Raw genomic sequence first — 22,203 nt, 5'->3', positions numbered from 1 at the left:
CTCTATAGCTTCTAAAATTTCTTAAATCGAGCACTAAGAAATCTCATTCCAGGAAATTATGATACCCTTACTCAGTGAGTGAGAAATAACCACTTTTCTTGTTGTTACTCTCGTGTATGCAACTTCAACTCCTCATGCAAGCAGGCAGCAAATGAAGGGTTAATGTGGAATATTAACTTGTTAGACTGTTGATCTGCCCTGGGGCCACTGGGAGCTTAAATAGCCAACAGTTAATTAAAAATAAACTGACACTTTACTTTAAGGATAGTTTTAATAACCATTTATAAATGTTACATTAAAAATTCATGCACTGTTATCAACTCCTGCTAAGGATTTACAGCACAATGGAGGTGTTATGAATGTTTTATAGGTTCTGAGGAAAGCCTCTTCCTGAACAGATATTTTCAAAGGTCTATATGTCTTTCCCGGGCTGCATCACAGGTACCCACAACGACGGCAGCATGGCAAATACAAGCTGCCTCCCAAGAAACTAGAGCCTAAATTTAGACCCTGCTTTGCAGTACGTATGGCTTGTCTTTGGGACATCCTGTCCACTCTCAAGGAGGCCTCAAATATCCAAAGTGTTCGAAAACGACTCCTGATTGCTAGTCAAAAGTAGCACATTCAGCATTGGTCTTCAAGAACAACTACATGCAGCTTCCCTTGTGCTCTACAGATTGGTTCAGTGTCTCTTAGCTGGTAGGCCATAACCCCCAGGAGGGTCACGATAGACAGCCGGGGGCCTCTGAAAGCGTGGAAAATATGATTACAATCTAAAGCAAAGAAACAACCTAATGCTCCAGAATAATCTTTAGCCTCTTCAAATGCACACATACACAAGCAAACACGCTCACAAACACATCTGCCTAAAGAGAAACATATACTCACTATGCATGTACAGAAGCTTATCGCTGCTAAATTTTTACTCTTGTTTACAGCACAAGAGAGGTAGCAAAACTGCTTTACTTTGAATAAGCAGTCCCTGACCTGAAAAGCATAGAGAAGCGCTAAGCCATGCTTTCGAGTCAGGACTCCGAGGTTCTCTTTTCCTGGCTCGCTGTTGACACAGTGTGTGATCTTACCTTCGCTGAGCCTTGCTTCCCCATCTGTCAGTAAGGACTGCTAATCCTTCCCTTTCATAGTGGGCTTGCACAGATAAACCCATTAATGGGAGGTGGCAGGATACTACAATGATAAGTGCTGCCGAAAAGATTATAGAAAAATTGAAAGTGCCAGGTCTTATTATCATTATTAGCCATTTTGAAATGAGCTTCCTTTGACAATGTTGCTGCCCCTTTTGTTTTAACTCCCTGTAAACACCGGCATGATTGAAGCTGGTTGTCTACATGCTTATGGAAAACAAATTTAAGCTTATGCACGCCTGCTTAGCTGCTCTACTTCTCGCCCATGCTTGGGCCCACACTGAAAATGATATTAAACATGTGAAAAGCTGTGTGCCATTAGGAAGGGATCATGTTGTCAAAGCTCTGCATGCTGTGCAGGCGCAGAAGTGATTAAATTCACAAGGTGAGGGCCTGATCACCTCCTTTGTACTTAATACTGTCCATGCAAACACAGGTCCTCACTGTGTATGCACTGATGTAAAACAACCTTCAGACACTGCAGCCAGCCACCAATCAAACTGACAGTAACCTTGCTTTTTGTGTTTTCTGTTTTGCTGTGTTTTAGAGGGACAGTGCTATGAACATTGGCTGTGGGGCTTGGCAAAAGAAAGGTTAAAAATGAATGAAACCTGCTTGGCTCAGGCAGGTTCTAACCCCTAATTAGGGTATTTGATAACAAACACTCCAAGGTAGTAGAAACCCTAAGGCTACTTTAGAAACTCCTCTAAAGAGCCTATTAAGATGAAGTGGCCATTTGAGCAGGCTCATCTCATCAAACTTGTGCCCCTAAAAGCAGCCAGACTAACACTGAATTTTATCCTCTACCTGTAACACAAGTACATTCCCCATAGGCTACCCTGCCGACTGCCCTGTGCTCTAATTCCTCCTCTCTAATGGGAATGGTGGAGAGTAGCACTCCTCAAGGACCAATGCTGTACCAATGCAAAACTACGCTGAGCCACCAGAAAGTCCAGCTCTGAAACACTACACCTCCTGAGAAACTCAATTAAGGCCTGGCCACTGATGTACTCCTGCCTTGTACGCAGCCAGCTCCAAGGCTCACTGGGTAGATGCAATCAGCAGCCCTCAGAGTGTGTTGGGCCAGACCTAATGCCTCTCAAAGCAGATGAAAAATCTTGCACTGATTTGTGCAGCGATAGGCACAGAGTTCCTTCAAAATGCCATAATCTCCATCCCATATTCCCACTCATCCTTTCTCTGTGCTGTTCTCCAAATTATTCTCATTCAGGGCAAGTTCTCCTATTTTCCCTCCAGTGATGACAGTTTTGTTCTGATGGAGTCATGAGGTCCACTAAATAGAGTGAAGGGCTGTTTCTGGGAAGACTTCAAAAAGCTTGTTTCATTTGCTTGATTCCTTTCATCCTTTGTTGTCCCTGGTTGTGTTGGGCTCCCAACTGCTAACCAGCCTTATCTGCTCAAATTTCTGCTGAGGACTTGGAGGCAACACAGTCAAAATCCACATGCGGTACCCAGTCCGAGAGCTGCCACTTCCCAGCTCATGCAGATGTGCAGAAGCTCAAAGGGACTTCACAGGCATATATACACAAACACATGCACACGCGCACACACAAACAGTTGCCTGTGGACACTGCCATTGCAGAGTGAAACAGTTTTCTTGAAACACGCAGGAAGATGCATGCATGCACACATCCGTACACAAATGTGCACAGAAGCACCCTCCGTGTTCTGCACGCAAAACTCACTTCCTTTGCTTCCTCACTATGACACACAGCTGTACGTCAGTACACAACATTACAGACACGACAGTGCACAGCCTCTGCACAGCACTTTCAGCTGCTTGCATCCACCCTTAATGTCCCTTGGAAATGACCCTTTTGGGCACACTGAGCATGGACAAACATTTCTGCACCCCTCCACACACACCCAATGCTTGGGCATGCTGCAAATCCCCTCCTCTTTTCTAGACTCAGTGTCAGGCTGGGTGCATGGGATTTATTCCCTTTAGTACTGGCTAGGACAGTCTGACACCATACTGACAGGTTTCAGCCCACATACATGTGTCCCCATCTCTTTCCATTCATATACACACAGCCAGCCCCCTCATATCCCGTGTCACGCATCTGAGCCCCCAGATAAAATCAGTCTTTCTTTTTACGATCCCACACAGAAACCCGTAAGGCACTGCCTGACATGAGCACTTCTCCTCAAGGCTGCCTGGAGCTGCTCAACTCATGCCTCTTGCCCTCCTGTCTGCCCTTGCAGTTGAGTTACTCACTCCCGTGTGCGGAAGCACACCTCACACGCCTACCCTCCAAAAGCCTCTCATAGATGTACACAATGATGTGAATTCCTCCCCTACACACATATGTCCACTTCTTTATCATCACACACACAGACACACACACAAAAAAAAAATCCTAGATAGCTTGCTTGGACCAAAACTGGGCCAGGACTTTCCATCCCTTCCCAATGCTCTCCCCAGTCTTGTACTTATTGCCTGGCTCCTTGCAAGTTTATAGTGGGAATGTGCCCCTTGCATGGCACCTTGCTCTTGCTCAGACAATGTTGTAGCTGCTGGGTGCTAGGAAAAACTGGAGTTTTACCGATCCAACCTGCAGTCTAACTGCAAATCTTGAGAAACTCGATGCCTGCACTTCCCCCATCAAACCCAGACTTCTGGCAAGCCTATACACATGCACCGACACAAGCAGCAATGAACAGGCTCCCTCACACAGAAAAGCACAGACTCTGCAGCATTCAGAGCCCCCTACCTGGCCCAATTTGCTCCTGTATTATTGTCACAAGGCAATTATTACCATGTGTTCACTCACCCAAATCTCCTTGCGGCATTTTTAATCTAATCTTCTCTGTAACTGCAAGGTGAGGGTCATTTATAGCTATTTTTCATAAAAACAATATTTCAAACCAAATAATAATAATGCAGAAAAAAAAAGAATCTGAGAGCTTAGAGAGTAGAAAATAAATGGATTAAGCTCAGAGGCTTGTCTCCCTCTGCTGGCCCCCAGACAATGCAGACAGGAGTCAAACTCCTTAAAACTGAAAAAAAAACAGCATGAAACTCAGTCGACACTGTATCTTTTCTTGCACTTTCTCTATAGTGATACACCTCTGAAAGGAGCAGGGACAACCTGAAGAGATTTTCAGGGAAAGCATGAGAGTATGTCTCTTGTTCATTAAGGACTGATTATCGTGCATACAACATTTCCTTCTCTTTTCCTTCTCTTTTTCCCAAGGTAGGTTCATTCATCACTGTATATTTCCTAGTAATCCTCTTGGTCTTATTTTTATAGTCCCAACTATAGGTCTCCCTTTGAGCCATTTAAACTGTAACTTGCCCCTAGCTTTCCGGCAGACCTACTCTGAGGCAGTATGCAACATCACTGCTCATCTCCAGAGCCCTGACCTAGGCTCCAGGCTCACAGACAGGCATTTTTCTGACTGGGGAGAGCAATAAAGCCTCCACTGAGGCTTTGGTGTAAGGAAGAGGAAAGGAGAAGTAAAAGAGCCTCTGCCTCAGTGGATCTGATTTCAGGATAGAGTCTTACAGACAAAAGAAGATGTCCTTCTGTAATACCTCATTCCCAAATGACTTCTACACTTTCTGCCTTCAACATGTGTGCGTGGGGAAGCAGAAGAGTGGAGTTTTCTTTTTAAATAATAATTTTTATGAGAATACTTCAAAGTTTTAGACTTATGTGGTCTGTGTTTGAACCTAAGACATGCAACCTATGACTATCAACTCCATCTTTATGATTTTTTTAAAGAGAAGTTGTGATTGCATTAAGTTGTTAATACTTCTATGTACAGAGTAGCCATGGGTCTTGGTTCTTTGGTACAAGTCTTGCCTGAACTGCCTAAACCTTAAACATTTTCTAACTATCTGTAATGTTTTCTTGCCAGTTGATAATGTCTCTTCAAATTTGTAAGAATGGGCATTTATAATGGAAGGAAATCGTAAGAACGTTCCATGAGTCCTGTGATCATCTGTATTGCAAACAATTAGGGTCTTTCAGTGCCTGGCTCTCCAGAAATTATTCTTCTTTTTTTTTGGTTGCAATGATAAAGGAAATCAATGCTGTTAAGAAAAAGACATCATAATTTGCAGGGGGAAGGGCAAACATGGTCATTTTTAATCATCATGGAAACAAAAATTGCTATCCCAGCTTAAGTATTACTGTGATGAAGTTGTTTTTCCAATCAAAGACACATTTTTGCTGGATATTTTACAGATGTACTGGTTTACCAGCAGATAAGATCTCATTGGCATTTGTGCTAACATGCCTTGAGGAGAAAAAGTATAGCGTTCTTATATTATCTCTATACCACTGTGAAAAAACTGTGAAGTTCCTCATTTATATTCTTTTTCTTTTCAGATGCTAACCCATTCATATTCTATCCAAAAGGAGCAGAAACTGCTCCACAAAGTTTTCAGCCATTACAGTGAAGTGCAATCACCTCTGTAAAGGACCATGGAAGATCTTTGAGAGCTATATTATGCAGTACTATAGCACAGAATGGAAGAAAAGCAAAAACACATGCTGCAAAGGGGACATTGGGGAGAAGATGGTGGTTACTCGAAGTGGAAAATAATAGAAGCAACAGCTAATTCCTCCATAAGGAGGCTGGAGAGGATGAATGACTACACATGGACAGAATGTGGATATTATGTTTTACAGAAGAAATTTTCTGCCTGGATCGTGGAAGTCAGGGAATGCATAGACTTCTTCTAAGAGGTCTGAAAAAGATAACAGGGAAAAGCTAGCCAACTGTAGGGAGCTTATACTACACTGCCACTTCCAACAGGCAATGCTTTAGGAGCCTCAGACCAAAACAGGGTGAAAGTCAGTGGTTTCAGGTCATGCCAAGCCAGCCAGACCCCTTCAAAACCACAAGGTGGGGTTAGTCTAGCAAAGATCCACTGTCGACAAATGCCAGGCAGTGAATAATAATTGCAGTCCCATTTCCTGCAGCAATTTCTCCATAGAGCTTTCTTATTGACCCAGTACAGTTTAGCTTGTGAGGTGTGATGAAATTATAGCCAGAGGGTTTATGGCAGTGGCTGCAGGCTATTAAAGCTCAGATGCCATCCTTAACTTGTGCTGTGGGCTTTTCTTTATTCATGGCGTGACAGCCAGAGGATGAGGTGTCAGGCGTAACATTAACGTTTCTTGGCACCCATTGGTTTGTATTGCTCACAAAAGTTTGCCTTATTTAGGAGACGATTTGTGTATTTATAATTAATATGGATTAGATATTATTATCTATGCAATATGGCAGGCAAGCAGTTTTGAGAGGCTAACAGCTGTTCAATAATGCAAATGATGCACACATAAATTACAGTTTAGTAATGGGATATTATTACCAACACACACAAAAGTTCAGACCCCAGGGGTGGCAAATATAAATAACCACGATATGGAAACTTTCCTAGATGTGCAACTGAGGTGCAGGGAACAGATCTGGGCACTGGTTCCTCCAGTACTCTGCAACTGGTGTCACTGTTCACATCAGTTACGAGTGAATGAAAAAACAGCACAGCTGGTCTCAAAGCAGCCATCTAAGCTTTCTGTGCTTGCTCCTAGCCAAAAAAAACATCCCGATGTTTTTTTGGCACCAGGAGTTTTTGAAGAAATATGTTGGATTTGACAAATATTTAGTTGGGAAGGTTGGTCAGTTCTGAAAATGAACCTCCTCCTGAGGAAGGCGGTAGCTGAGTGGCTCACTCTACATTTTTTTCCAGCCCCTGCTATGGTTTACTCTTCTCCTTGCCAGCACAGGAGTACTCAGCAGTGCATACCCACACTGGCATTTCTGGCCCTTGGCTGCCCTCATCTCTCTGCCTTCCCTTTTACAAATGTGGGAAGTGCAAATTCAAGCTCCTCTATTTCAGAACAGGGACATAAGTCCTGTCCTATCTGTGGATTTTTATTAAGATGATCTAACTATTAAGATGATCTGGGCTAGTTAAGTAGGCAATATCTCATAGTGTTTTGTTTGCTTTTCTATGAGAAAATTTGAAAGGTCCTATTATTTTGTTTTCATTGCTGTAATGTCAAACTAAAGGCAAAGTTAAAAGTGACAGTATTTAAAGGTGAAGGAATTATTGTTTTCCAGAGAGCCTTATTATAACATCACAGTAACAAGAATGTGCAGAGAGCTCTCTACCACTCTCCCCTGGATCTCACCAAAAGAGGTACTCAGTTGCTCTGGGCCAACACTAGCTTTTTCCTTCTTACTCTTTATATTTAAGTCTAAAATACCTGCAGGTTTCCTTGGATATGTCCTCTTTTTCCACCCCAAAACCTTGTCTGGCAGGAACCAAGGGGATTTACCAGGGTGGATGGCTATTCTTCTGCTCATTGGGGACAGTTGCTGTAGTGTCAGTTGAGCTGAGGGGCAGCTGGAACCCCCAGTGTGCTCACCAAGAGTGATCAGATCCTCCTGTGCAGAACGTGAACTAGACCTGGATCAAAGCAACAGGCTTTCCATGTGTGCAGTAAATCTGAGGCACTCTGAACATGGTGCACCACCTCCAGATGACCAACGCAGGGCATAGCACATATTTCTGTCTAGGAAGTTCTGGATGAAAATACAGGTGCTCTATTTTTCACTCCAGTCTCAGAGACTTCTGAGACTCTGAACCCAGAGCTTAAGCCTTGCTGCCAGCAAAACATCCTAAGGATAAGGTGTTCCCTCAGATTTCTGGCATTTGGCTTCAGAGTCCACGATGCTTTTCTCAAACCTCAGCAACCACACTCTGTTAAGATTACTGAAAACTTCAGCTGGATGTTGTAGCTTATGAAACATTCAAATCAGGCAGTTTCCAAGAAACCAAGGCTCCTGCTGAGTCTTTTGTCTTCAGGACACCTTATTCCACCAATACCAGGGCCCAGGTCAGGAAAAGCAGGCCCTCTTTAGAGCTGCATGGGACCACGACCTGCACTGTAAGCACCTGAGTAGTATCTCAAAAGGGATGAGGGAATAAGAAGCTGCTTTCTTTAATTCAAGCCTAAAAGCAGAGAGCAGAGTAGACTTACTCATCTCTTCTGATGAAAGCAACATGATGAGAGCCAGCCCCACAGCTGGGACATCCTGAGAGAAGTAAAAGAGAGGCACAGAAAGCACTGCAGCTCTGCCCTAGCCTCCAACACACAGGCTATGAGTGGGGCTTGGCACAAGTACTGTAACAGCTCCTCTTGCGCTTGTTAAGCCAGTCTAACTCTGTAAAATATACTGACAGGAGTCCTGTTAACAGAGCAAATCCAAATCGGCTCCTCTGCCAGGATCCCAGTAAAAAGGAAAGGATTGAGAAAGAAGCAGGACACCACAAAAAGGCTTTGATTTTGCATTTCCAAATCAGCTTTCACACAGGAGGAGATAACTGGAGATTTTAAATGGGGTAAGAGGGAAGAGGGGAACAGCAGAGACATAAAAGCAGACAAAAGCAAATAAAAATTGCACATGTCCTCAGGTCTAAATTTGCACAAGACACTCATATGTCTAGAAATCTCCATGAGACACAAGCTCAGCCATTGCCCATTTCCTCCATTGAACCCACCTGCACGGTAGTTTAACAAAGGTACAGTGCCCACTGACTCCTGCTTCTGGGCAACAGATAAAATTCACAGGTCCCTTTTCCAACCCAACCTGTAATTCTGCCTGCAATGACAATGCGTGACAGAGGGAAAAGCACGGCATTTCCCCAGTACCATAAATAAGTCTGAGATTACTGGCAACATAGAATAGGACTGACTATTGCAATATTTAATCTGCAGGGTGGGCAATTCATTAAAACAGATATCTAGGGCTTTAATCACTCTGCCAGGCTACCATCTGCTTCTCTTATGCTCCCTCCTGGCTTAGGCCAAGTCTCGATATACGAGGGGACAGCTTGTGAGAGGCACATTGGGGCCTGTGTCATGATTCATCTTATGAGCACAACAGAGGAAGCTGTTTGGTGCTCTGAATCCCTACCAGATGCATGCAATCATGATGAGCCTGCTTCTGCGCTGAGAGGGGACTGGGGAGAGGGTCCCAAGGCTTGGTTTGGCCTCTGGGACTTGATTGGGAATGGAAGGGGCCATGTCAGTGGCGTTTATGGAAAGCATCTGGCAGTATTTACAGAGATGTTACTCACAGATACGAAATCAATTCTTCTTATCAGCTTTCTTGCTGTGATATTCACTGACACTGGACTTCTCCTCCAAAACCTATGGTCCTCTATCTCCCTTGGACTTTCTGTCCTATGTACAACCTTAGAAACAGCATTCCCACCTTCCAGGTCATTTCCTCAACAGCTGAACACTAGGCTTTCAGATTGCTCCAAGGGGGTCTATACGCAATTTAATAGTAACCTTCAGTTGGTGAGCAAGACCTGAATCTTCGTGCCCAGTCTGACCGGACCTATGGGGGTTTGGCTCTGAGACTTCTTCTCAGCACAAACCTGCTTTTTTCCAGCACATTCCAAACCAGTAAGTCAACAAAGTCAGGGTCAAAAAGGGCTGCTTGCTCATCTTGCCAGGTAGTCAGCAGGAGAGTACTATGTTATGTGGAGAAGATCCAGTCCAGGGATAAAAGAGGAAAAGGGCAAGAATGTTTCTCTGATTTGGAAATCTGAACCCAGCAATTAGTAAGGATTTGGAATATATCCTAAATGAATTAGCTCCATTATTAGCTGTAGATCTTGCAGGCAGTGAAAGATCATTCTTTTTCAGGTACAGGAAAAATGTCCTTGCGCATGAGGGTGGGGATTCATTAGAAGGATTGCTTCAAAGCAGCTTGCACTAGTGCTGGCTGTTTTACACCTCTCTGGTTGCTAGATAACATCTGCTTCCTGCAGGGTAAACCTGAGAGGAAGAATCATTGTGGAGTTATGGCAACTGTTTGTCATATGAAGGACCTGATCTCATTTCCTATCTCCGCCATAGCTTCCACTTCTTGTCTTCACCCAGATCCTCAATGTGTCTATTTCTTATCTAGGTATATAGGTCCTACAGAACACCACAGGACCTACAGAGGACTATGTATGCCTACAAAATGCCTATGAAGATGTAGGTTTCATTCCTTAGTCCTTTGCTTGCAAGATGCCATCATGAATCTGTCTGTCTCATCTAATATCTCCAGGGTATGGGCTCTCCCTGTTGTTATGTGACTAAAAAGTACCTACTGCCATCCATATAGTAAATGCTTTTAACTATTAAAAAAAAAAAGTCAGTAAGTTTACTTTTTCATATGTTAAATGAACTCACTAAATAAATATTAACACAAAGAATAAACAAAATGAAGCAGTACTCACCTAAGCCTTTCTTATCAATATCAACACACGAGGATTTTTAAATTCCTCCAAAAAAAAAAAAAAAAAAAAAAAAAAAAAAAAAAGAGTTACAGGAAACAACATAGTAAGCACCTTTTTTAATGAATCTTCCTCATATTTACGTTTTTTCATTTTTTGTACAGAATCCTACACAGGAGGACCCTGACTTGATACAGGGAGTCACAGTTGTGACCGTGACTACGTAATGTCAGTGCTACCATCACTGTCAAATCCCAGGAGGACAGAAAGTGCTCAGGAGCCTTGCAGCTTGCAGTCCTTTCAACCATGCAGTATAAAAACTGCTTGTCCATCCCGAAGTGATCCAAGAGGTAGAGAGCTGAATAGCCATCCTACATTGCCCACGCTGACCTGTTCCTCCAACTCTGCTGGTTCACAGACCTTCTCCCAACTTTCTGGAGTTCACTAAAAAGCAACTGAAAAGCCTTTGAAAACTATTTTTCTAAAATTCAGTTGTCTATCCTAATTTGCATTAACCTCTCTTTATTATGGCCAAACTTTTAAGCCCATTAAAAATGTAACCACTACTCTGGATGTGGGAATGCTTTTGGGGTGAAAAAAAAGAAAAAGTCAATCAGCTTGTCTGCTATTGTTTTGCAGAGAGGACGATTCCCTCCATCCTGGGAGCAAGGAGGACCCTCCCAGCATGCAGATAATGGAAAGCTGGGCCCATGCCGGGGGAAGGAGGCAGGGCAACACACCTTCCTCAGCACTGTGTGGCCATGAGCAGACAGGTCCATTTGAAGGGCTTGGAGTGGTTATCTGACATGTACTGCCATGCTGTCAGTAAATTAATAATTCTTTCTAAAGATTTGAGATCAGAGGTAGCCTTGAGCATAACAATACCAGTGTGAGCCAGTGGTGTGTGACCTGTAAGTCACTTCACTGAACTGATGGCATTACTCCATCTCACCCCAAAATGCAGGCAAAGCTCCCTCACCTCAGCCACAAGTTGAGGGTGACATTGCTGTATGGCCTCAGAGGGTTCCCAGACATAAACATATGCTGGATTATGAAGGTCTGGGGAATTAAGAACAAGTAATACTTCAAACATTCACACTGAGCTATGAACAAAGAAAACTTTTTCTCTACTTTCAGCTTTCAGTTTCTCCTGACACACCTCCTTCTCATATTCCTTTTTAGGTCAAGTATTGCTATATAATGCTACCTTTACTCATGCTAAAATTCACCTATTTCTCAAGCAGACAAAGGGCTGGGCAGCCAAAGGCATACCTGCTTCCTGGTAACCAGGGGGAAGATTAAATTGCAGTAGATAGTTTAATGTCTTCACTGCTCCCCCCAGGTAGCACAGCCCCATGTGAATGCTGAAGGTCCCTGAAAAGCAGGAGAGAGGCACCAGAGAGGCAACATATTCTAGCCTCCAACACGGTAATTCAGATACAGACCAGCAAGGGAGAGAAATGTTCAATAAATTCAGATTCTCCTTTGAAACTTGAGAAGGATCACAGAACCATATGCCAGCAGAATGGAAAATATAAATATCTCATAATGAGATAGGCACTTGAGTCTCAGGAAGATTAAAAGGGAAATGCAGAGGGAAGAATGGATGGTGGTGGGGTAGAGGGAGAAGAGGAAGAAGAATTGCTCTGCTATTTCTGCCATAAGGACTAAAAGATTCCATGGGTGACAGATTAAATATGTTATTATTCCTGGGCATGACACTGCCATTTTTGTCTTCTAAAGCTCTTAATTCCCAATCCACATTTCCCAATAGGTGGCCTATATGAGAAACAAATATACCTGGGCTGAACTCTGGGAGGAAAGGATCCTCAGGTGGCTTCGTGCCCCCTGGGCAGGGACTATGGGTATACCTTGCTGAAAAGAGACAATAGGTCCTCAAGTCCTACAGTGCCAAGAATAAAGATTAGTTAGAGATCACTTCTTCCTCCAGAAAGAGGGACAAAACTATTTGTATGAAGATTAGCATGAATCATGAGTGGGAGAGCTGAAACACATTGCTTAAAGCATCACTGGACAGAGCTCTGATACCATGGTGTAAAAGGCAGTGCAGTAGTAAGGCGAACATACTTTATTTAAAGCAAATGGTAAATACCTGTTAATGATAGTGATGCAGTTTTTAGTTACATGACAGTCAGTACCCACCAGGAGTCAGAGAGCAGGGGTAACTAGAGAGCTACCTGTGGTGTGTTACATCCCTACTCCCAGGTCTTTTCCCAGCAGCAAACTCATCTACTTAATCTCAGTGGAAGAACTCCACAGACATAAAGATTAAGGAAACATTTAGCCAGCTAGGCAGGAGCACTGTCCCAGCAAGAAGTCCATCTTAAATAGTAGGAATTCAAAACTAATTTGTCCATTTGATTTCCAAGAAGTTGATGCCTTCAGTGCAGTAAATGGGTCTTGTAAATGGAGGTCACAGCAGGGCCTGTTGTTTGCTTTTGCTCCTGTCAGGAGCCAAGTATAAGGACTTTCACTTGCCACTCTGCATTTCAAACTAGTTACAGCAGCCCGGGAGCCTTTAAGTAGGCCCTAATTAGCGCTGATAGATTTCAGGGTGCTCTGAGGCTAGGTTGAGCAGCCTTTGCAGAGCTGGGAGGCAGTCTCCTTCATTGCTTGAATGACAAAAAGGTTCACTGGGACTTCGTTTTGAAACAGCTCAATAAAACTGGTTATGACATGGCCACAGGCCTTGAATTAACAGCTGATCCAACAAAGAAAAGAGGTGAAACAGCAACAAATTAATGTTTCTTCTTGTGCAATCTTCAAAAGACAAACTTCCAGAAAGCTGCTGGTTTGGATTTCAGCCATTTACCTGTAATTTTTCCAGTCCTTTGGATCTGCAAAGCTGGGGATATGTTCACGTAAAAAATATGCCAAGCAGTCATAGATTCCTGGTCCTTTTTAACCCCTCTGTGTATGTATGTGGCAGTTTATGAACTGTTGCAGAATTACAATGACTGAATTAGTTTCCTTTGTATTTGCATCTCTCATTGTTTGTTCACAACATCCCCCCTCCTTAAGTCCCCATGCTAGAGTAATTTTCTATCTTAATCATCCACTCTGAATTACCTCTGGCATTCCTCTACCCATTCCAAATCCTTACTATGAGATGGATATCATAGAATCATAGAATCAGTAAGGTTGGAAGGGACCTCTGGAGATCACCTAGTCCAACCTCCCTGCTCAGAAGGGTCACCTAGAGCATGTTAGACAGGGTTGCATTCAGGCAGGCCTTGAATATCTCCGGAGAAGGAGACTCCATAACCTCTCTGGGCAACCTAGTCCAGTGCTCTGTCACTCTCACAGGGAAGAAATTCCCCCTCACCTTCAGGCGGAACTTCCTGTGGTTCAGTTTCTGCCCATTGCCTATTGTCCTGTCACATGGGACAACTGAAAAGAGTTTGTCCCCATATATTATAAGCTAGCATGTGTTACATCTGAGCTATAGCTACAATGACTGGCTGGCCCATGGATATATGCTGACCTGCCAGAGGTTTGTCCCCTGCAATACATTGTAGAGCCCTACAGTGGCTCATGTTTAATCTTGCTCAGAAGATTACAACCCTTTTCCTTGGTGCTATGGGTAGAGATGAGTGATCCAGAAGTTAACGCAGTAGCGCAGTAGAGATGCAGACTAATGTATAGTAAACTGAAGCATACTAGAGATGCTTTTTTTTTTTTTTTTTTCTGACATGTTCACAGATCATCTAGAAGCAGTCTATGGCTCCTAGGGAATCTGTGAAGCACCACGTGAAAAATATTTGAGTAAGCTGATGAGTTATCATTCATGATTCCGGGTTCAAAACTCTGTTCCAGTACAGTGGCCTTGGACAAGTCTCTGCTTTGATTCTTCTGCACAAAGGAGCTTACAAATGCTGCTTTTCTTTTCTTCTTTGCAGTTTAGTTTGTATGCTCTGTGGGTGTCTGTACATTACTTAAAACCATGAGCCCCAAACTGATCTGTTGACTATTGATACTCCACTGCTGACTCAGCAGCAGAACAACCTCTATACCTTGCTGGAGAACCTCTTATTCACAGCAAATGTACCAATGTCTACACAAGTTCAAAGAAGGTACTCTGACTTTCAGGCAAGATTCAGGCTGGAATCCTACATTCTTTTCTGATCATTGCAATAGCATTAAACAAAAAAAAATGCATTTGGAAAGCTAATACAGAAGGGTAAAGGGCTTTATCTACAAAAGAAGGGTATACAGGAATGGAGAGTAAGATGGAAAAAAACCCAAAACTTACTCAGCTTAGGGGAAAAACGGGCAGTTAAGAAGGAATTTAATTGATAATGGTTTAGATAATGTCAAGTGAAATTTCTATTCTCAGCCCAAGTGCAGATGACGAGGTGAAAGGACTAAATGTAGAAATTAAAGAAATACCCATTCAAAGCTAAACTGAGAAACCTTTTGTCACACAGAGAATCATGAGCATGTGAGAAGTCCCAGCAGGAGAGGTTCTCAAGGCAAAATAACACAGGGGGCATTCAGGAAATAATTAGCTGGCTTCCTGGAGAGAGCAAGTAGATGTCTACGAGAAGGAAAGGAGGAGTGTGTGAGGGGAGGGTGAGGATTAGAATGAGATAAGATTCTAATAGAAAGAATGGATGAGGAATGAGGGGCCTTTAACTCGTTCCATGCAGGAGAAAAAAAAGTTAAGTAAGAAAGTAAAGGAAGAAGAAAATTGGTTATGTTCAATTTAATGAGCTCCTCTGAAGCGACAGTCTAGATGAGAAGTGTAAAACAAGGCTCCTGGCTTAGTATAAGATAAACTATTCCCAGCTAACAGCATCACCTCTGTGGGCAGCCACTTGCATTGGAAAAAAAGTGACACATGAGCTGCTCCTGATCTGTATCTTGAAGGGTATTTGCTGCATCACTCTGACGTGTCCCAGGTGGAGCACCTGGCTGGCATTGCATGACTTCTTAGACTGGATCTGCATAACTGGTGCATTGATCCCCATTTCAGTCAGGGATAGTTGCCTTTGTTAAGAATGTTATTACTATCATTACTGATGCTATCATGAATCAAAACATTTCTGTTGCTACAAATGCTTCCTTATTCTCACCCACATTCACCTACTAATCAGGCTTTGTGAATGTAGTCATGTCATGCTAAATTCAGATGTGCTGTTTACATCTGTCTTGATAGTTCTCCACAGTCAGCTTCCCTTCCAGCTTACATGGGAAGATCTACTCATTCTAGCTGTCTCAGGTACTGCATGCTGATGTGAACCATTGCTCTCTGAACGTGCCTCTCTCTCAGTTGACTAGGAGAGGTCAGATAACCACCATATGCTCAGTGCCTGACTTTTTGGTGGTTCAAACTGAAACAATTCCTGCACCAAAAGCAGAACTCCAGTGCAGTACATCTGCAATGGTGTCTCTTTCTTCTTATTCTTCTTCTTCTTTTTTTTTTTTTTTTTTTTTTTTTTTTAAGCTGGTGTTTGTTTTATCACTTTGATGTCATTACCGCTTTACAAGTAACATCTAATAGTTCTGGTGCAAAAAGTTTCTACCACAACTGCCCTAATCGCACTGGTTTCTCATTTGTTACTATAAAGTGATAAATGAGGATGCTTTTAAAATTAATTTCCATTTTAGCAACTCTTGACAGCCCTTTTGTCTGTGTTACTGGGGACAAAGTAAAAAATTAAGGACTTTCATGGGGTTTATTCTCAATGCTAACAAGAGAACCTAAAACAATAAGCAAGAACTAAGCACAGCTAAAAGGTGCAAGAGCCACAGAAAGATAAATTAAAGATATTTTTCTGGAACAAATACATCCTCAGGTTTTCTCCATCCATAACTGTACCCAAACGGAAAGGGTTTTTTTGAAGATATGTGGAAAGTTCCTGGGCTGCTAACCTTAGAAATTCCTACATATCCTCCAAACAGGTAGCAAGCAGCTTACACCAACTGTCTGTGAAGCCTTAATTGGAGCACTAACCTTTAAGGAAAAGAGTTCAATCTTCGGGCTTATTCAACAAGTGACTTTTCAGCAGTAACTGCTAACAAGGACACCAATTACCACTAGCTGTACTAGGGGCTTTTGCTATATTAGTAGGAGTCCACTAGAAACCAAACTGAGACTGTCTCAGGAACTTACCTGACCATTTAGCTCAGGACACTGAACAGCTGCCTTAGGCTTATCACTGCTACCCACTCTCAGTCTCCACTACAGTCTTCCCCCATCCTCAAAAAGTTTCTGACATTAGCTGTCCCTCCTTCCACAAGCTTGCTCCAATTTGTTTGAAAGAGGCAGTGTCCTGTTGATGACACATCCCAATAAAAATGGGTTGTAGACCACAGCAACACCTTGCCCACAGTGTTTGAAGTCTCGCAGCTACCAAGCATGGATAGGATAGTGTCCAGCTATCTGGATCAAGTCACTAATAAGAGGCTTGGAGGTGCATTGCTTATGTCTAGGAGGTCCGAGGCCATGAAAGAGTGTATAAATCAAGGACAGAGCTCAGAGACCATTACTAGAAAGCCACCTCCAGTCCATTTCTCAACAACTGATAATCTAGCTCAACATACATACTATCCTTCTCTTGCATATTTTGTAGCAAAATCACCATCTCAAAACATCCCAAAGCTCAGGCCCTTCTCCTAGTGAAAGCACTCCCCATGGTAGGTGGATATAGAAATCCAGAGCAGATTTCATGAAGAGCAATCCCTTTTCCCCTAGAATGGCTGAGGCTCTCTGAAAGCTCTCTGGTGGAGGACCTGAGGCAGCCCCTTTCCTACACATGTCCCAAAAAGTAGCGGTCCTCCCAAATTCTCCCAGCAGGAAATTAGTATACCTGAGCCAGTGAGCTCATCAGTCCCCTCATTCAGTGCTCTTCTGTGGTCTGTTTCCATTCCTTTTTATCACAGTCTGCCAATGCAAACAGCAAACACACAGTCTAGCACCAATCACAGCTAGGAAAAGGTCACTGAAGCCTAAATCATGATCTCAAACTATCTTCAAAGAGATGAAGGGGAATAGGGCACTGTGGCTGTAGGCTACAGTTTAAATGGGACAAAAAGAGAGAAAGAAAAGCCTCCATCTTCCCCTGAGGCCTCTGACAAGGGGTAAATTAATGAGGAGATACAAAGAGTGGAGATTAGCATTTGGGCTTACTGAGAGAGAAGAGATTGCAGGAGGTCTGGAAGGGGACAACAGAGAAAGTGTAAACCCTTTAATCTGGCAGATAGCAGCTGTCAGGGATACATGTTCCAGCCTGCTCCATGACACTGTAGCTCATGTTAGCCTTTGTGCTGGTTTAATTGGAGCTTTCCTGTTGCCCTTGGTCACTGCTAATTGCCTTAATTGAAATGGAGCGCATCTGCGCGACTGGGAATACATGCCTGTGTGGGTTTAAGAGGAAAACACATCCTCAGCATTCCTAGCCATTGTCCAATGAGTTTGGGCTGAATTATGTGATTGCGTCAGCTGCCTGCTATGCTTCAGAAAAGCTAGTTGTATTTATTGCAAGCTTGTAAAACCCAGATTTAGGCTGCATTGGTTGCAGTTGGTTATTTAAGGGAAGGGAAGAATAGAAGGAGAATGGAGCAGTTGTTTTGCAACATCCACCCTGGCACAGTGGGATCTCTACCTTCACCCTTTCTCCCTACTCTCAGCATCTCTTCTATATCTGACTGAGGCTTGTATATAAAATGAATTAAAGTAGGTCAGGAACTTCTTTTATACATGGATTTTTTTCCAGGCTGAAGGCAATGAAACAGCATAGTACTGGGAACCTTAGAAATCTCATGATGTGCTTGTGTAGATGAGGAGGAGATAGAAACTCATCTGACTCCATCTGAGCATGTATGATATAATCAAGAAGTTGAGCTCATTTCTTAGTGCACTCTATAACCTAGTCATCCAGATATACTCATTCCTATCTGTTCAGGCATATTCTCTGTGCTGGGTAGTGCCCCAGATGGAGACACTTGCTATAGTTCCCATGTGGCTCATGGTGCATCACCATAGCTCAGTGGGAGAATATCTGAGCCTTTGAGCCCTCAGACTTCCTGTCTAGAGACACAAAAAGACCAAAGCACCTATGTCCCACCTAACTTTCAGAGGTAGGCTCTTAATGCCTCCAGTCATCTGCCAGATGATCCCAGAGGCTCTTCAAGCCTTCAGCAAAGACTGGAAAGGCCCAGTACTAGACACAAAAATACCCACCCAGTCCTCCTTCAGCTGTTCTCAAGACCCTTTAGCATCCCAAAGTTTGTTGTTGCCCTGCCTGTGCAGGTATGTTTTAAAAGCTTACTCAACGGATTAGGTTGACCATGAGACATAGTGGTGACTTCTCCATTCTTTACAAAACATGACTACTGGGAGAGATTGTTTTCGCCTCTTTCACATGCTACATTAGCAATTACAGGAGCTCAGGACACTGAGCTGGGAGCAGTGTTGGGGTAAAAATGATCTCAATCTGTCCTGTTGGAGCTGAAGCCAGAGAGAGTGTGACTTTCTATAAGCTCATGAAGAAGCACAAGGCCTGTTTTCCAATGTTTGCTCCAGCAGCATCACATATTTATCCTAAATCTATTTATTACAAAATATAGTAATAAGCCTTAGCTAGTGACAGGTGTCCCTTCCTTAGCAAATGTCCTGTACTATAACCAAATGCCTTTAATGGCATGAATACCTCCAAAAAGCAGAGGCAATCTCTCCACATGTCCACCTTGCTAAAGCCTCTAATCTCTGAGCTATCGAGTGAAAGCTATGGCTCGAGCCAAGGGAATCCTACATTTAGAGATGCCTAAGCCACAGCAAAGGGCCGGATTTAAGAAACATGTCCATGTCGTTCCTATACTGGCTGCTGACTGCCTGATATTGTCTTCACAGGTTCTTCATTCTCCTCCTCATTTCAGAGGGAGACAAAGTGCTGAACTCAGGACCATGGACTCTTCTACTGCCAGGAACCTAGGAGTTAAGCTTTTGCAATACCAGGACTAAATTCTTTAGTTATATCTGGACCTAAGACTCTCCATCATTGCAAGAACCTGGAAGCCTGCACAGATTTTGGCATAAGAAAGCTTTGGCAGCCCATGAAGATGCATCACTTTGAGTTAATTTATAAGAACTTGGACACAGAGAGAGTTCATTTAATTGAAAGATGTAATTATCAGGTGTTGGAGGCAAAGGGATTCATTAATTTCTGAGACATACTGTTGACTGAACTGTCCTCATTTTCATTTTTCATTCCATATCAAGGCTGAATCTATGTGTCAAGGAGACTAGAAGAAACCAAATCACTGTTAGTTCATTTTCCTACACAGGGGATATGTTTGCCTTTAGCTCCACAGTGTTGGCACACATTAGGTGAGCTTCCCTGGGTATGTGGACTTGCACTGTAAGACAACAAGAAGTCCTGTGGAGACACTGGCATTATTTTGCTCTGGCCTGGACACAATTGACCCCACAACCTCCTAGTAATAGAGTAGACATGCTGGGCTAGGGGGAAGGTGATGGATTATTCACACTATGTGGGGTGATGGAAAGGAAGCGCTGAACTTCCTTCACACATCCCTTCAGCTTTAACGCTTACATTCAGCCCTTAAACAAAGAAGATCCTGATGCTTAGAGGATACAGGGACTGCTGCAGGAGGGACAGAGGACCTCCACCTGCACAGAGGACCAGTGAGAGGTTGTTGTCATAGGTTAGCAGTGTCCTTTGCCAAGAAATCAAGATCACAAGCCTCTCCACCTGGATTTTCACACCCATCCTACTACTGTCTCTTCCTCATCTCTGCCCCTAACAGAAACTGAAACTGCCCTGCCATCATGCTCCTCGCATTGGTATTCTCTCCAGGTTGCCAGTCAGCACTTAGATTTATGATTTATTTAGAACTGGATTACACCAAGGCTCAAGGCCAGCACTCTCTAATCTGTCACCGTCCCCGCCACGGCCATACACAAACATTTATTTTAGCTGTGTCAGCATCTCTGGCCCCTGAAGAAGGACGCCCATTGTTAATTGCTATAGCAACCATGATTCAGGGTTTGGGCCTTTTTTCTTTTATTTTTTTTTTGTACTCCCTTCCCTCCCGAAAAGCACTAGCATTGTCAAGTGATAGATATTTATAACTTAATATAACAGTGGCATGTCTAAGCTATGCCGTTGAAATGCATCACAGCCAGAGTTGCACTGTTATTTGTTTTTGTGCTGAATAGCAGCAAGTGCTTTAAGTTATTGTCCTCACACACCCATAAAAAGGGAAAAGAAGGGATGTATAATTGTTGCTCATATTTATAGCAATAGGATGCAGAGTGCCAGGGTGCAAGGAAATCTACTTTCAGCATTGTCACCCCAGAGGATATGGAGGGCCGTGTTCTTTTCAAATATGCTGATCATGAATATCTTTTTGGATTGGAGAATGAGGATTTGGGTTTGGATAAAAGAACCAATTATGCCAGAGATATTTTTGGCCCCAGCTGGCTAAAGTTTGATGAGCAAAAATATGAGAATGCTCAAAAAATGTAGAACCAACATAAAATAACGAGTACACCCTTTGAAATTACTGAGTGCAAGGGCAAACCAGGAGACAACAATCCACGTTGAATACACCATGTCACAAACAAAACCACCTTACACTCAGAGCCTTACTCTTACAACTTTCTAGGCAATGCTCTGCAGAAGGAATTCTTTCTTCTCCAAGGAGGAGGCAGGGCTCTCTGATCACACCCTTTTACATGTTGGGAAAATTCAGAAAAGATAGAGCAGGAAATCATCAGACCATGGTTGTGTAGATCTAGCCTCTTCTCACAGCCTCTTCGGCTGATACGTCTACACCACATATGTACATGTGCATATGTACCAGGATTATCTGAGGTCCCTGCTCAGGAAAAGCCTAGAATTTGAAACACTAGTTATTACCTAGAAATGTTTGAATTTGATAGGACAACCATGCACAATGTCAAGACTGAAGTGTGCTGCAGGTCAAGCATATTTGTTGAGTGCTGCATGGAATCTCGCTCCACAAAGAGTTGCTCTGGCTAAGCAGGATACTTTATGAGAAAAGCATGTCCGAACACAGCACCAAGTCACGAGCTCCATCTTCTGAAGGGGTACAGGGGATATAACTGACTGCTGAGCCAGAAAGAAAACTACAATCTGGGATCAAGTGTGCTGGAGAAAAGGCCAAGCAAAAAGCTCCTGTTTTGAGGACTGGAAGATAGGAAGAAAAGCCAGGGCATAAGAAACAATCTGTGTCAGAAGAAAGCTGAGGGCAATATGGGCCAGGAGAGATGAGAGAAAAGAAGCTGTGACTAGAAATAGACTACACCATGAAAAATCAGCATTGCTCATGACAGCAACAGGATCGCAGCCTTTGCACGCTGAGGAAAGCTGTCCGTGATGCAACAGTATCATGCTAAAGAAAAACTAGAAACTAATGAGGACCAGATGGGAGGAATTAAGAATTTACTGAGGGCACTGGACAGATTAAAAAACATGCAGAGACACAGAGAAGTTTCAGAGAGAAGAGTGAGATAGAAGAATGGGAAACCAGTCTCTAGAGAGGTGATAATAGCCCTGGAGATAGTAAGTATTTCAGAAGAGACAGTGCTGCAGGCTCTACAGAGAGCATCTGAAGGGTGTGAGGCAGTCAGGATAGAAATCAAGGAGTCTCCTAACAAGAAATGCAACCCTCTGCTTCACTCATCTACGTCCAGGTTCAGCTGTTCATACCTTATCTTTCCACAGTCCCAAACATTAGTTTCCATGGTGCTTCCAACACTTTGGATACCTCGGC

This window comes from Rhea pennata, chromosome 18, assembly GCF_028389875.1.
Source record: "Rhea pennata isolate bPtePen1 chromosome 18, bPtePen1.pri, whole genome shotgun sequence".
Lineage (NCBI taxonomy): Eukaryota > Metazoa > Chordata > Aves > Rheiformes > Rheidae > Rhea > Rhea pennata.
Note: the sequence above shows the minus strand (reverse complement) of the source record.